The 17,214-nt window shown below is 39.9% G+C and overlaps 1 long non-coding RNA gene across 3 annotated transcripts in view; it reads left to right on the forward strand.

Moving 5' to 3' along the window:
* Positions 1–16,110: 16,110 nt before the first annotated feature.
* Positions 16,111–17,214, forward strand: part of LOC123380119 — a 29,397-nt gene continuing 28,293 nt past the window's right edge. For all 3 annotated transcript variants that reach the window (XR_006585471.1, XR_006585473.1, XR_006585472.1), the window contains exons 1-2: positions 16,111–16,269; positions 16,673–16,750. This is a non-coding gene — a long non-coding RNA (uncharacterized LOC123380119). The remainder of the gene's footprint in view (positions 16,270–16,672; positions 16,751–17,214) is intronic.

Genomic DNA, 17,214 nt, shown 5'->3' on the forward strand with positions numbered 1-17,214 from the left:
AATGCTTTCCTTTTAAAACCAATGAATTAGGCTCATATTTGAAACTAAAATGTTGTCAGAAAAATTCTGAAAAAACTTTATGCACTGAGTGTTGGTCAAAAATGGACCTGTGTGTCAGGTCTAGCCTACCAAACCATGTTTTATCCAAGGAAGGTTGATTAGTTGATGAGATATATATCATCTTAGCTTCCAAGTCCTAGAGGCCATCAAAGGTATCCTGATGTTAAAGATATCACTATTTTAATGATCCCTGCTGAAGAGTATTAAAAAAAAAAAAAAGCTGTGCTTTCAGACCTTAAGACTTATTGCTTGTATTTTCACAGCTTTCTTAAAGTAAAAAGGGGTGTTGTGGAAAATGATAAAATTTATCATTTATAGCGAAATATTAATGTAGCAGCAGGAGATTCGATGAGGCCATCTATCTATGAGCATTCAGACTTCAAAGGAAGCATAAACACGAAATTAATGGTTTGTCTAGTGTAAGAGACAAATAAATGCAAATGTGGGCTCATTAATATCAAGTGGATGACTTCTTGGTTTATGGGGTTTGGATTGATTTTGTCAAAGGCCAATAGATTTATTTTAAAAAGTCTTTGAAATTTAGCATCCATACACCCATTATTGAGAGAAATAAAACTCCTAGCACTCCCAGACGGCCTCTCTTCCTCCTCCTCCTTCCCCCCTTCCTAGATGTTGCTTTACTGAGATAAAGTTCTTACATTAGGACTTACTTTCACACTGAAATATGTCCCTTGTAGGAACTGCTATAAACGCCAGCGTTTTCCGCAGCATTAGTTTATGGGCAGAGTGAATTTTAATGGCATCATAATCTCATGGCAATCAATTGCGGTGCTTGGGAAAAAAAAAAAGCTCTGGGGGTGTCCATTAAATGGGCTTTGCATCACTTTTAATGCTCCAAAATCTTGAAGTCTCTCCTCGCCTTTCCTGTTTGTCTATAGACAAAATAGTTTTTCTCCCCCCTCCCCCACCCCATTTTAGGCTGAAGTAGAGTTAAACACTTTTATTTATCATTTAACTCTCTGATGAGGAGGAAAAAAAGTCACTTTTTTTCTTTCACTTGGACAAGGTCATGAGTCTGTTGGCTCTGATACAAAGTAGGAAACTGAAGCAGGAGTTTTGGTGAGTGTTTCACTCTTTCTGGATTGTCAAGTGCCTCTGCCATGGTCAAACTCTTAGCTTTTGTTGTTGTTAAGTTATCCCGAGAAGAGTAGTTCCCATATTATAAAGGAAAAATCTACATAGTGGCTCTTACTCTTTCTGAGCTTATGTTTTTTGTCTATTCTATTCTACCTCCAACTCCAATGTGATCTCCATATCTGTCTCCCTCTATATCTCACATCTGAATGTTAAGCACAGATAGCGTATGGGTTATCATAATTATTTAAGGTAAACTGGCCATTTCCATTCTTCTTTTTCTGTTTAGTTTTTTGCCTTCAAGGGATCCCATGAATTTTGAGAAATTTTAAGAAATTTCTTAACTATTTTGCAACACTTTCTTACTTCAGTATCTGTCACCCATCTGGAAGATTTATGTGCACAACAAACTAATTTGGGAAAAGAAAGTGTTTAGGACTTTGTTCTGTGGTTGGTTCTTCACAATCTTGAAAGTGAAGTTAACAGTGTTATGCTCTGAGAGTTAAATTGTAAAGTCAATACATGATGAACAAGAACAAAGATATGCAAAGTAACCATAAGAGGAGAAGGCATGGAGGCTAACAGAATTAACTACAACCTGATTTAGTACATTCATCAATTTGCTCAACAAAATGATGTGTCAATTTGGTGGTCAGTTATAGGAGTGGAGAGAAAGAAAAACCACAGAAACAAATGTTTGTGTTCCCATTCCAGCCCTTTCCATGGGAGAAGGAATCATATAGCCAAAGGATGGAACTGACAATTCCTACAGTGCAATGACTGCATCAGGATACATTAGCTAGGGCTATTTGTGAGAGCCACTTTTCAGAATGTCTTCCTATTCCTAAATCCCCTTCTTTGAGACTCTATCTCACCCACCTATAAGCATAGACTTGGCTAGAGTTCACTGTACGAGGGTAGGGCTTGTGACCCAAGTTCAGCTATTTGAAATTTGGCTCCTGCAAATTTAGATGATGTTCTGGATAGCTTCAAATGAACCCTTGGATCGAGGACATAAAATTCACTAGCCTTGACTTGATCATATTTGGTCATGAGCATACTCAAGCAGTAAAAACAAGTCAGTAGAAAGAGAGAGAAAGTTGAGAAGGGGATATGAAGTGAGAAATGGAGACACTGGGGAGGAAGAGACATGGTGGGACAGGATTTGAAATCCTGAGGCTTTTTGGCTTCTAGTTTTATCCCTAATGAAGCCAGGCCCTACTATCTGCCTTAGGGATGCCCTAGTTTTTTGTAACTAATTCCCTTGGTCTGAGGGAAGAAAGTGAGCATTGAGAGAAAGCTCTCACTCATGACTTCACTTTCAGGCTTCTGCAGCACACTGCAGTGTAAGAGTGCCTGGTTATGTAATGTAAAGATCATATTATATTATTTTAATTAAATAAAAAATGTTGGTTGAAGATGTTGCTAACAATGGAAGCATAAGTGAACAAGAAAATGGCTGAGCTGACCCTTCTGCTGCCTCCTCGACTGAGTGCTTCATCAGCCACATATGAGGGAAAAAGAATGAAAATCTAATCAAGTATGAAAGGAAGAAGAGCCAATACAAGTTCCAAATTCTAAAGACTATTAGAAATATGAATTACATCCACTATTAGTAACAAAAAGCCTTTATGCATGTTATACATTGACCTTGAGATATTAACCAGAACTAAAAATTAGCAAGATGTAAAACCCAGATATTTAGAGCATGAGGGCAATCCTCTATAATTTTTTTCAAAAATGCCTAAAGTGGTTTGCAACAATGTGTAAAGTTTGCAATATTCAATTCATTCCTTCAGTGTTTTAAATAAAACTCAACAATAAAAATGATTAGAAGCACCTTAAATTTCTAGTTTAGGAATAAAAAAAGCCAAATATTGGAAAGATGCTTAATTCTCTCTGCCATGGTAAAAAAAAAAAAGTTAATACAACATAATATGGTGACAAACCAAAACGTATTCCTTTCCTTTGTCAACTACTATGTGTCTAAGTACTATCAGAGACCCAGAAAACATTGTTGATGATGTGACTAAACAGGTATTAGAAAAATCATGTAGTGTGGGACATTTTCTATATCGTTAGATGAAAATATAGGTGTTTCATGTATGACTCAGCTGGGATTTGTGGCAGGAGACAGGTACATGAATACATAGCATTTATCAAAATAGCCCCAATCTATAAATAACTCAGGTATATTTGCACACAAAAGAATATCATACAGCACTAAAAATGAAAAAGCCACCCACAATATATTGACAAACAATGTTTTTAAAGCTTTTTATTTATTTTGAGAGAGAGAGAGAGAGCGCACGCGCGCGTGCCAGTGGGGGAGGGGCAGAGAAAGAGGGAGACAATCCCAAACAGGCTCAGTGCTGTCAGCGCAGAGCCCACCTTGTTGCTTGATCCCACAAACCGTGAGACCATGACCTGAGCTGGGATCAAGAGTCTGAAACTCAACTGACTGAGCCATCCAGGTGGCCCAAGGCAAAGAATTTTTAGATAGGACACAAAAAGCAGGAACCATGAAAGTTTCCACTTCTCCTCCACCCCTCAGGTATTACTCCATTGGGACAACTTTTAGTAAAGAATTAGAGGCCCTGGCTCTCCATAGACTTGACAACACAGTATGTTCCCAAACTCCTTTTCCTCCTTGCCCCTCCTGTAGGTGAAAAGGTGAGCTCAAGGTTGCATTTCTTCGCATTTCCTTATTTTGAGTGAGATTGACTTCCTTTCATATGTTTCATATTCTTGTCCATTTAAGCATCTGTTCAAATTCTGTACTTACTTTTTTGGGGGCTGCATTCCTTCTATTTTCTTATAGAAAACGTATTTTATTTTATGATTATATAATAATGGTACATCATCCTGCTCAGGAGGTTTTGGAACACTCTATTCATCATAAGCGTTATCCAATTCAAGAGCCTTCCTTCACAAGTTCACTTGATAGTGCCTGTCAATTAAATGTGAAACCCCAAATTTAAACTTACCATCTATGCAGTACTATGGGCATTTAAGGCTTCATGAATTTGGAGTCCTATATTAAATTGGAACGAGAATGGGGCTTCTGGGTGGCTCAGTTGGTTAAGAATCCGACTTCGACTCAGGTCATGATCTTGTAGTTTGTGAGTTCCAGCCCCGCATCGGGCTCTGTGCTGACAGCTCAGAGCCTGGAGCCTGCTTCGTATTCTGTGTCTCCTCTCTCTGCCCCTCCCATGCTCATGCTCTGTCTCTCTCTGTCTCTCAGTAAGAAATAAACATTAAAATAAATAAATAAATAAATAAATAAATAAATAAATAAATAAATAAAGGGAACAAGAAGAGAGAGTGCCAGAAATGGACTCTCTCTTTAAAGAACCTGAGAAGGTTCTTGGGAGAAGGGAAGATTGTCACAGGAAGCCACTTGAGACACATTTATGGAGTGACCTACTACCAACCATGAAATAATTTGACAAAAATTAAAGTGATAGGTTCTGATGAGAGAGTAGATGAAGCTGTAATCAGGATGTTGTGTGGTAGGTAACTGAGGACTTCCTGTAGATGAAATTTGAGCTCAGATTTCAAGGAAGTGATTACATTTTAGATACTATAATTTTTAGAGTAGATAGAACATATGCATTTTAGGTGAAAATAATACTCCATCCTCAGGAAAAACTCAAATTTACTTTGATTTGGTTTATTTTTAAGATTATAAAGGATAAGAGGAATGTGACATTGAACATCTTTCATTTGGCCATATGAAGCCAGAACTGACCAAATGGTTCTGCCAAAACAACTTTGTTTGACATTCTGCCATCTCTCTGGGAATTAGATGGTATTTCCAATCAAATTACATTTTCTGCACTTTTTATAGACACAACTAGTTTTCTGGTGAGTCCCTGTGGCAGTCAGCTTCATTTCCATTTGCATATGTGTGTGAAAGAATGATAGAGAATGCAAGAAGGTTAAGAACTGATAAAAGTTTTGCTTACTTTACTCCATTACACTTATAAAGTTTTCTGTATTTGTTTGTATGGCTTTATGCCTGCTACTTATCAACTTTTGAGGTGCTGCACAACTAAATTTGTACAGTTACACAAGATGGAGTGGAACTGAACCCAGAAAGCATGCTGAGCCACAAGCCAGTAATAGGAAAAGGGTTTCATTTGTCCAAGATGCCCATCTTTAGACAGTTTAACATATCTGAAACTGGGATGGCATTTTAGCTTAGAACCAAGTAGAGTTTTTCCAGAGATGATCTGCCCATTACTGGGGGTGCACTGTCAATCTGAGATCATTTTAAACTTGCTGCTTAAAGTGTTTGGTGTCACGCTGATAGTGAGAATTTAGACTGAAAATTTGCTTGAGTCCCAGCTTATGGTTCAAATTCCTTCTTTCATCCAGGTCCAAGATTAATAAAGGCAAATAGATTTCTTGTTTTTAGTCTTTCATTGAGAGCATATAGCACTTTCCATGCCTCAGCTCTATAACTCATCTTGGGCATGTTTCTTTCTTAATAGTGCATAAAATAATGACATAAGGGTTGAAAATCTTGGGGCAGAAGATGCAGACATGAATGTGGGAATTTCTTTAAGAATAAGTCAACAAATTCTGTCTTCCTCACAAAAGGTGATTTTAATGATTCAAAGTATTGTTTTAATGAGCTATCCTCAGGTACACAAAGTTTGCTCCATGGCAACTTGACTGTGAACTTGGCATCAGGCGTAAATAGTCACTGAATCTTTCACTTTCTTGATGAAATGCAATAAGAAACAAATTTCATTTTGGAGAAATCGTGCTTTCAATTTTTAAAGAAGTGTTGAAATTTTTTTTCTGGGATCTATTGCTTTCCATATTTTTCACTCCTTTTAATTACATTCTAAAAGGAAAGTCTCACTGACTCTCAATTTGCCATCACATGAGTTGATTTCATTCTTTTGTCCTGGACAGCATCACGGTTCTCAGTTGTCAGTTCCTGACTGAGATACAGGGTTGAACACAGTGGAAATGGATTAGCTGGACTTGAGTTGAAGAAGTGGGAGGGAAGGAGTGGTCATATTCAGGATGGAGCCACCAGGCTTTGCTGGTGGATTTGATGAGAGGATAGAGGGAAAGTGAGAAGTGGAAGATGATGATAAAGATTTGGGGATGAGTAGCAAAGGAAGAGAAGCAAGTCTTTGGAAGGACCATTCTGCTGAGTGGGTATCACTAATTTCCATGACAACTTTGGACAAATAAATCAAATAACCTAAAAAAGATTTGTGAAATGTGATGCTGCCTCTAGCAACAGGATAGTCAGTTTTGTCAGAAAGAACATGCCTCCCAAGTCCCTGGAAATAACTGAAGAGCCAAATAGAAGTGCAGCCTCATTAGGGCTATCAATGGGACATTGGTCTTTTTGATCTCTGTCTGCATGCTAAGGAAAGGGTAAGTGAGCCTCCTTTTCATCTTCCCCATCACACTTTAAAGGCTGCTGTAATGTTCCCACCAACTGAATAATTTTCATTTCCAACTCTAATCAATTTGTGAATAAATATCCTTTGGAGATGTGAGCTGCTTTAAATGATGGCTGCCTTTCCACCTTTAATCTATGACACTACAGTACTCTTGAGAGAAAATAGCTCCTTGTGTCTTTATTCCCTCTCTGAGTTCATATATGCAGCACACCTCCTTTTTTATTATTACATAATAATGCTTTAGTAGGTGAATAAAAGGTTGCACAAGTTTTGTAAAAATGAGAGGCTATTCACCCTTGCTACCTTTAATCTCCTGCATTCTCCTGTTAATGAGTATAAATTATCAAAGCCATTTCTCAAAGTCTTTATATAGGACAATACCAGTGACAGATCATTCTCAGGAAGGGCTCTTTTTAAATATCATAATTAGTGGTATTATCTTTAATCTTTTTGTGGTGTGAAAATCAAGGACAACGTGAAACTTGATACAAGATACGAAACTGCTTGTTTGAGTGAGTTTTAGGAGATAAAAATGGGAGTTTGAATCAGGCCTTCTTGCTTTGGAGAGTTCTTAAAGATTCCAAAAGTATGACAAATATTGATAAATTTCTTTGGTATATTTGAAGAATTGGTTCATTGCTTTGATCAGATGAGATTCAATTTGATCCTCTTCCTTCAGTTCAAAAGGACCAAGAGCCAAGCATTTTCTAGAAAGGTCTGAATATATCAATCTAATTGCTCCTAATGGAGCGTTTATTTTTTGGGGACCCTCTTAGATTAGTTTTTGAAATACATTCATGTCAAACTTCCAGGTTCAAGTTGTTGAGTTGAATTAACATAGTTACCTCTCTTCCCTGTCAAAATCCTAAAAGTATATTAAAATGCAAAAAGAAAAACACAACATAAAAATAAAAACAAACCAAACAAAAACAGCAGTGACAGCTCTGGGAAATTGTGCAGGGTATCATACATAGACTGAAAACTTTGAAGATGTTCTGAAAATATCTCAAGCTGAGGATTGATTTTAAGTGACCTTGGGTGGGTAATGAACCTAGATGCCTGGGAAAAAAAAAAAAAAGCAAACATAAATCCTCTTGATGAGAAAAAGGCCCCACAGAAAAAGTGAGGAAAATAAGGCTAAAATATAAGTGAAGATGGGTAAAAAGGAAGGTTAGCTACATACCATGCTTTTGAGTGGCACCATAAAATAAAACTGTTTCACATGTGAACATAATATACATGTGCAAATCATAAAGGAAATGGGTAGACAAAATTCTAACAAAATATTTAATATACATAATGATGAAAAATAATGCACAACTGTTATTTTATTTGCCTTCAAAGCAACTTGCAGAGAAAATAGCTAAACACACAAGGAAATAAGACAACTTGAATGAGAACAAGCAGAAACACAACATATCAGAAATAGGCTCCCAACGACTTCTAATATTTGAGTTATTAGAGACAGAAGATGAAACAGTCGAATGTATTGTATCTAAAGAGATCAAAGACAAGCCTGAAAATCTGAGTATGAAATAAAAACTCATGTAGAATGTCCAAGAAGTTGGAAAAGAAACAAAATTTAACTTATAAAAAGGAAAATACCATGACAAATTAAAAACAATGGAGAGTACAGCCACTATGGAAAATAGTATGGATATTCTTCAAAAAATTAAAAATAGAACTATCATATGATCCAGCAATCTTACTTGTGGGTGTCTATCCAAAGGAAATGAAATCATTATCTTGAAGAGATATCTGTACCCCATGTTCATTGCAGCAGTATTCATAATGGCCAAGGCATGGAATCAATTTAAGTGTTCATCAATGGATGGATGGATGGATAAGGAAAATGTGGTATATATGTATATATATGTATATATATATATATATATATATATATATATATATACACACACACACAATGGGTTATTATTCAGCCTTAAAAAAGAAAGAAAGCCTGCCATTTGTGATAACATAGATGAAACTGGATGACCTTATGCTAATTGAAATAAGCCAGACACAGAAAGGCAAATACTGTATGATCTCACATACATGTAGAATCTAAAAAAGTCAAACTCACAGAAGCAGAAAATAGAATGATAGTTGCCAGGGACTGTGGAGTGGGAGAACTGGGGAGATGTTGATCAAAGGTACAAAGTTTCAGTTCTGAAAGATGAATAAATTCTGGAAATCTAATATATGACCTGGTGACTATAATTAATAATACTGTATTGTATACTTGAAATTTGCCAAGAGAGTAGTTCTTAAGTATTCTCATCACACATACATATACACACAAACAAGAAGATAATTATGTGAGGTGATGGGTATGTTAATTAGCTTGACTGTGGTGAGAGCGTATGCACATATCAAACATCATCTTGTACACTGTAAATACATACATAATGTACCAGTTTATGGCCTAGGCCTTAAGAGACTGGTAGTTTCTATTTCCTGTCTCTTGGCACTCTTGCTCTTGGAGTCTGGAATTATCACATAAGAAGACTGACTACTGTGCTGGAGGAAATGTATGGCAAGGTCCTGGTTCCACATGGAGAGGGAGAGGTGCCTGGTCGAGTTCAGCCTTCAAACCATATCTGCTAAGGCACCAGGCATGTGAGGTTAGCCATCTTGAATACTTTAGACCAACTACCACCTTCTGATCCCGGTTGACATCATGGGCAGCAGAAGATGACCCAGCTGAGTCTAGCCTGAATTCCGGACTCACAGTATTATAAAATTATAAAAAGTTTGTTGTCTTAAGCTACTGTGTTTGGGGTACTTTGTTGCACAACACTAGATTGCCAGAACAGTCACCATGGTGATTGCTAAAGCTATAGCTGTAGATAAGATCACTGAGAGCAAATATATATAATGACAGATTTGCTCCTAAAAATCATCTGGAACAAGGCTAGTGCCTTATCCATAGCATAACTCTTCACGTATTAGAAGATGAGAATTATAATCTCTTCTCTGATGTACAATTAGAGTCCCTTCTTTTCAGTGAACAATGTCTTTAATTTTACTTTGTCAGTAATGTTCCTTCTTCTGGTTTTCCAAGCTGGTTTATTTTTTAAATCCTATTTCCTATCTGTCTTCACCACACTGTTAAATTTCATGTCATTCATACATGAATACTCAAGCATGGATTCATTGCCTTTCCCCACTTTTAACTCATTAGGCTATTTTAAAAGAAAACTCATTAGACAAAACTTCCAATAAGATTTTTCAACAACAATGACAACAAAAACTAAAATTTTCCACTAGTAATGCTAAGTCACTCCCTTAAAGCTTGTAACCAATGGAGAAAGCCAAACTCCCATCATCTCCAACCCAGAGAAGAGAGGAGGGTGGGAAACTGCTGTATGGAGTCTTTGCCTAGCAATCCCACTGACTCCTGTGAAAAGGGCAGGAACAGTCCTCTAAAGAGAGAGGTGGGTACCCAGAAGAACAGAGTACCCCACACGAGGGGAAGGATGCTGGGTAAATAGAAACAAGAAAGTCTACTAGAGATTCTCAAACTATATTTGAACAGAGGTCTACAAAATCATCCTTTTTTTCCCTGGCATCACTTAATGTTTATTTATTGATTTTTTTTTTTTACCATTATAGCCCTACAATATTGCATGCTCAATTGCTTTTGCCTGACAACATCTTTATTAATCAGGGAAAATATTACAAATTCTATGGAAGGCAGGATAACAAGGTGTTTTTGTTTTAAAGAGCAAAAAACTCAACATCTTGTTGGTATAACCAGATGTACGTTGGTTTTTGTTTTTGCATATTCATTAGATTTCATTGTTCAAACTGATCTAGTAAGAATCTGGCCAAGCTTTGCAAGAGGATGTCATACTGGCCTCATTCCAAGGAAATTAATAATCTTATTTCAAGCTGTTCTCCCTTCTCTTAGCCCTGGGCTTCTAGGCAAGGCCACTGGTGTTCCCCTCTCTATGAATTACAAGGTGGTTCAGGCCCCCAATATTTCTATTATAGAACATCCTGCCTTTCATTTAAAAATTGCCTCTTATGAGTATTATTCTCTGTTCTAAAAAGATTTCATTGTTTCACTCCCATTCTACACTCTTTCTATGTTCAAGGTCGCTAGTTACTCTATTATTCAGGCAGACAATCTTTTCATATTTTTTTTTCCAATCAGTCTCAGTTCAAGGACTTACATTCTCAATATCCCCCATAAGTTTTGCCATTTCTTCTCATGAAAGCATTTTCCATAGCTTCCCTTTCTTCAGCAGCTTCCGCGTATTCAGTTCCTCCTAATACACTACTGTGTGGAATGTAGACAAGCCTTGATTAGGGTGGGTTTTGTTTGGGGGAAAGTGATTTTTTTTCTTACTTCTTTAGAGTGTGCAACAATTAACTAACGTTTACTAGCTGATTTTGGAAATCAGCTGTTCTCATCTGGCTTACATGGTTGGAGTTCTCAGCTTCCAAGGGCCAATAGATAAAAGTTTTTAGAGTAGCAGAAACAACATGGATCACAGGGCAATGTTAATTGAAGCAGGAGTTTTGCAGGAAAAATGCAGTAAGGCAAAAAGATCTTCTGGATCAAAGTTCCAAAATAAAATCCAAGGTGGTCATATATCTTGTTCAGACTAAAGTGTATGCATTGTTTTATTAAGAGACCATCCTGTTAGTGCTTATAGTAACCACTAATTAATGACTGCCTCTCACAGACAGCTTATAATCGTGAAAACAGCAGTTAAAACCCTCATTTTACAAAATTCCAAATCAGATAGCTGGTAGGAGATGGGTAGGTTTAATTCCAAAGTCAGTTATCTTTGGAATTAAACATTATGGACTATGCTGCTTCCTAATGCAGCACAAAATGTGCACAAAGCTGATCCTTAGATCAGAAAGTGATGCTCTTAAGAGACACTACTTTTAATGAAATAGACTAAGTATTCTATAAAAGAAATATTGGAGGCTTGAACTACTGGTGATGCCTGTGAAAGCCAGATCTAATTTTTCTTGGACTTAAAATCCAGATAATTTGAACTTAGGGAGACCCCTGGGGTGAAAACATAAAAGAAGGACTTCTGTTCCTTCTCTGCTACCATCATTATCCCAACAGATATTCATTTTGCATGACACAAACCTGCACCACCACATTTCACACTAGCTATGTGAATCTGAAAAGTTACTTAGCCTCTCTGAGCTTCCCTAAAATGGAGAGAAGAGACCACACACTAAGCACATGTTTCAACCTTCTTTTCTCACCCTAAAAGCTCTAGAAATGACAGGAAAAGGTATTTTGAAAACTTGCAACAGTCTAGAAAACAAGAAAGGGTGATGCTAATTGACCAGAAATCATAAGGAGTTGTTGAAAATTGGAAAGCAGATGGAACCTGTTGGGGAAATCACAGCCCAAAACACACTCTGGAAAGGATGGTTGGAGGTGGTGGGAGGTTTGAAGGGGCTCAGAGGAAGCAGATACAAGTACAGACAGGAGTCCTGAGACAAATGTCAGGTTGCTGCTGGGATGCTTGATACCTCCTTCAACCTCCCACCTTCCCTGGGCCATGCAGTGAAGAGAAGGATCCAGTGCCTAGGCAGAGCACAGTTCCAGCCTAAGGGCCAGGGAGGCACCTGAAGTGGCAGTGCACACTCAGGGAGAACCCTGAAGTGTGGTTTGTGGCTATTTCATACAGAATACCCCCAGCACCCCCTGATCTCTATAAGCAGAATGCAGCACCTGAAAATAGAAAGACAAGCATCAGGTGGGGTGAAAGATTCTGCAAATAGAAAGACAAAAATCACCAAATTGGTGATTTCAAGAATCAGCAAATTTTGACAAAAGCAATGCCACACACACACACACACACACACACACACACACACAACCACTAAAAATCAGTGGTTAATAGAATACCCCAGGAACATTTAGTGGTAGAAACAATAAAACATGTTTTAAAATTTATAATTATCTATCTTCAGATAGATACTAAAAGATATCACATTAATTCCTTCAAGTTATTCAACAAGTGATTTTGAGCACTGTTATGTGCCATGCACCATGTACTGAGACTAGAGCAATAAACAAAATAGTTCCTACTCTTTTAGAATTAAAATTCTAGTAGGGGATGGGGGGAACAAGAGATAATAAATAAATAAATAAATAAATAAATAAATAAATAAATAAATAAACAAACAAGCAAATATGTCAGTTGGTAATAAGTGCCATGAATAAGAATAGAACAAAAACAAGGACGATTTTTATGTAAAAGAACCAGTTAGAAATTCCTGAAATGAAAAACATGACTATAGAAATGATATTCTCCATAAGTGGGCTGAATAGCAGCAGATTGGCCATAGCTGAAGGGAAAATTTGTGATTTGAAAACTGGAGCAGTGCATGAGGACAAAGAGCCAGGAAGTATGAAGGAAAATTAAGAAACATGAAGGACTGGCTTATAAGTTCCAATAATAGTCCAGTGGGAATTCCAGGAGTGAGCAGAGAAGAAGGAATGCGGGGTGGTGGTGGTGGGTCACACAAATAAATCAGACTAGAACACCTTTCCAGAGCTAAAGAAAGACTGGCATCCTCAGATTCCAAGACCCTGCGTGATACTGAATTCTTAACAAGACACTTAGCCTGGACACATGCTGGTAGGTTTTCAGGACATCAAGGTTAAAGAGACCATTCCAACAGCTTTATTTTTCCTTTCAACATTCATCCAGTAACCATTTACCGAGCACCACTATGTACGTTACAGGCAGTGTCTGAGGGTCTGAAGATGGTGGTGAATAGCACAGACAAAGGGCCAGGCAGGGGGCTCAAACCAAAGCCAGTTTGTCAAATACCTAAGTACATTAACTACCTGCAAGTGGTGGAAATAATCAGGGTGAAGAAATTGGAAGCAAGTGGGGACAAGAGGCCATTATAGGTAGAGAGATCATAAAGGGATTTTCTGAGAAGCTCAGACTGAAGGACAAGAGACCTGTGATGGGGAGGCCAGAGTAAAAATTATTCCTGGCAGGGGGACCAGCAAGTGCAAGACTGCCCTAAGAAAGGCAGAATGGGCTCTAAGTCAGGAAAGAGCCCAGCGTGGTTAGAACAGGGTGAGTGGTATGAGTGTGGAGATGGTGGTTGAGATTAGGAACCCCTGTGAAGCACTCATGTCTCTGCATGACATATTATGTTTGAAGGACTTCAGGGGGCATGAAAACCACTTATGGCGTTGGTGACTTGGTTCTTCTCTGATGCTTGTTCTGCTCAGGCTAAGACCTCAGCCTCACCTGTCCTGGAAAACCAAGGAGAGTTTGGGTGTTTAACGGGTATAATGAGTGACTTGTCAAGCTCCTTACTGATTTAACTTGAGGTTTCCAGCTCAGAGGGAGGGGCTCCGCCCAGGGAGCAGATTGATGGGGGTAACCTTGGGTACTGAAAGGGAAGGGCTGGGCCCAGGCCCTGAGCTGTTGGGTGAGGGGTGATCAGTTTGCCAACATGAACGGAACGGCCACTCAACCCCTGTCCACCCTTGACTGACCCCAGTAGCCTTTCACACATGAGGTGGTCTGGAAGATTGGTGGGTAGGTGAGGGTGGAAGGCTATGCCAAGAGAACCCCAGAGAGCAGAAACCTCCTGCATTCTTTCTGACAGTGAGGCCACTACCCCATTCATATCCCCATTCACATCTGCAGTTCCTAGAGCTGAAGTGGGCTATCAAGAATACATTTAAGAAGTAAGTATGGAGTAGCATTTTGAGTGTGGACTGATAACAGCTCCTCACTTATCAGTAATAAATTGCATGCTGCAGGGCAGCATTAGATGGGAGGTCTAGTGGACAATGAATTCCAGATTCTTTATCAGCAGGGCCTTAGCTGCAGAGAGGGAGTGACTTTTGGGAAACTCAAGTCTGGGGATTGGCCTGGGAAGGGAGCTGGACAACACCCTTCACTGCTTCCAGGGATTTTTCCATAGGAGTCACAAAATAAATAATTCTCCATCTGTGGTCCCAACTCCAGGGTGGGGTTGAGGCTTGTCAGAAGGTTTAGGGGGAAATTTTCAAGAGGCTGAGAACCACAGAAGGGAGAGAACTCTTCACTCCTAAGAGTTCTACTGCAAAATGGCCCGAATGGTGACGAATTTCTGGAGCCGTATATCTGTATCACAGTGCTATAGGCCACAAAATTGTTACAGAAAAGCTCCACCAAAACTCAGTAAGTAGGATCCCAGTTTTTCAATCCTTTCAAACATGGGGGTCCCGATATTGGGGGCTTAATAAAAACCAGTATTTTTCAGTGCATCAGCACTCACAAAAATGGTAGATAATGCACTGTACAGAAGTGGACATTTGTGGAAGATGGTAAGTCTGAAATGACCACAGGCTATTATTGTTTCCTTTCTACCTGTTGCCCTCAACTCCTGCCCAACAGAAGAACTTCAGCTGCTCCTGCCTGAGAAAAGGAGTCAACTGCCAAGCACATTACATGCCAGTGGGTGGAGGTTTAGGTATTATTGTTCTGGAAAAACCATCCTGTGGTGCTGAGTGAGGCATGATGACCTCAGGCATAGGGGAAGCAGAAGTTCTAAATAAGTGTGGGTCCTTTCCTGTGGGCCAAGGAACATTCAGAGGAATTAGGACACTCCGACTCAATATATGTGCAAAAGAAATGTACTCTCAAAGACAGGAACAAGAGACAGGAAGAGAGAGAGGAGGAGGAGTAGGGGGCGCTCAAAAATCAGACCAATGAAGGACAACAACTAGAATGTATCAGCTTTTTGTATATAGCACCTGAGAGTCAAAACCTCAGGTTTTGTGGTGACAAACCACTTTTGTCATGAATCCTAAGCACATCCCATTGGGAGTAAAAAGTGTCTATTATTGCATAGATATGAGGAGAAAAATTCTTCTCTGGGAAGATTTATTCCAATCAAAGGAGAGACTTGGGAACTTGGTTATTATAGAAAGAGTTTTAATTAGTGAAGATCAAATAGTCTATAATTATTCTCTATCATCTCAAAGAAATGTGCAATCCAGTGGAGGCAATATGTGGGTCCAAAGTAGGAATTATACTGTTCTCTTCACTCCTAATTCTTGCCTTTTAGACCAGAGCCAGGCTGCCTATTGGCCTCTGTTTTCTGTTTAGCTGCAGACAAGGGGACAACAAGTGTAGTCTCATCTCAGATTGCTAAACTAAATAGTATTCTCCAAGGGCCTATTACAGATGGGCTCCTGGAACATCTCGGCATAACATAGTGAGAACAAAACTCCCTGAGACCTCAAGTGTGATTCCAGGACATGCAAGCCAGAGATGGACCTCCCTTCGGATGGGAATGCTGAACACAGTTGGAGACCCTGCATTTAAAGTGCCCCTCTCAGGGCAGACAGCCTCTCTGCTGTCCTGCCTGGGGCTCCCTTGTGGTGTATTCAATAAGCTTCTATCGCCTTTGTCCTGCCTCAGGTGAGTTCTTTCATCTGTGCCACCTGCTTCCACCTAATCGTGGCCCCACATTTGAGGGCCCCCATCTGATTGAGAAACACTCCATTTATGTACCACATTTGGTGGCTCACCCCCACCTGGGGGAACCCTGAACGAGGAGCCTTTGCCGGTCTGGAACTTTCCCTGGATTCTCTGGGAATGTCTAGGGATTTTCTCTGCGTGGACTGACTCTATTATTCCTTGGGGGACTGATGACCTCCTGCGGAGTTTACTCCTCTGTGAGGATGGAAGCCGGGGGGGGGGGGGGGGGGACCAGCTGGATCACCCTTGCCCCAAAGGGTGAGGAATTTTCCCTTTTGCCCCTGGGGGGACCCTTTCCTCCATCTACTTTCTCTTTTTGCGCCTTTGGCGGCCTAACCCAGGTGTTCCTCATGCAACAGAAGACCTCCAGCCAGGGCAGCTCCCTGGTGTGGTCTGAAGGTCTGAGGGGAACAGGTTGGTCTGTCCGTGCCTGTGAGGGTGAAGGCCCCCTTTCCTCTGCTTTCCCATTCGGTCCTCCAAGGTTTGCTCTCAGAGTCCGGTGCAACTAGCAGCTCCCCCAGGGCGAATCCCCACACATCATGGACTCGGTTGGGACCCTTCCTGATGCTGGCTGACTTTCAGCCTTGCTGCTTCTTTCAGCCTCCGCCTTCCCTCTGTTCCGGTGGATCCCGCCGCCATCTTGATCTGTGGTCACACGTGTTTCCACGCATCTGAGTGGTGAGTCCTCCCTTTAGTTTTCTGACCAGTCTGACCAAACCAGTGTCTGGCTCTCCCATTTTCCAGGGGATGCCCCAGCAGGAAGTGCCATGCCGTTTGCCAACACCGACCCTCTTGGTGAGACATCCGAAAAGAGTCTTCCCGTATTTGCCATGACTTCTGTTCATGAAGAGTCTGTGGCATCCTATTTGGTTCGGTCCTTTTTCAGGTCAGAGGGACGCCCTGACTGAAACTGTGATACCAGTAGGAGCTTCATGCCCTTCGGCTGGACGCCTCTTTGGGAATCGGCAGCTGGTCTTTCCCACTAGAGGGCCCCCTTTCTTCCTTTGGACTCACCCTTGGGCTATATTCTTAAAAGCTGGAACAGATTTGATCCCGGAAGCCTGATGTTTCCGGACTGATGTTTCTACAAACTCTTAGATCAAGAGGTATGGCCCTCCCACGGACTCTCTTCTAATATTATT

This window comes from Felis catus, chromosome C2 (genome assembly GCF_018350175.1).
Source record: "Felis catus isolate Fca126 chromosome C2, F.catus_Fca126_mat1.0, whole genome shotgun sequence".
In the NCBI taxonomy this organism is placed as follows: Eukaryota; Metazoa; Chordata; class Mammalia; order Carnivora; family Felidae; genus Felis; species Felis catus.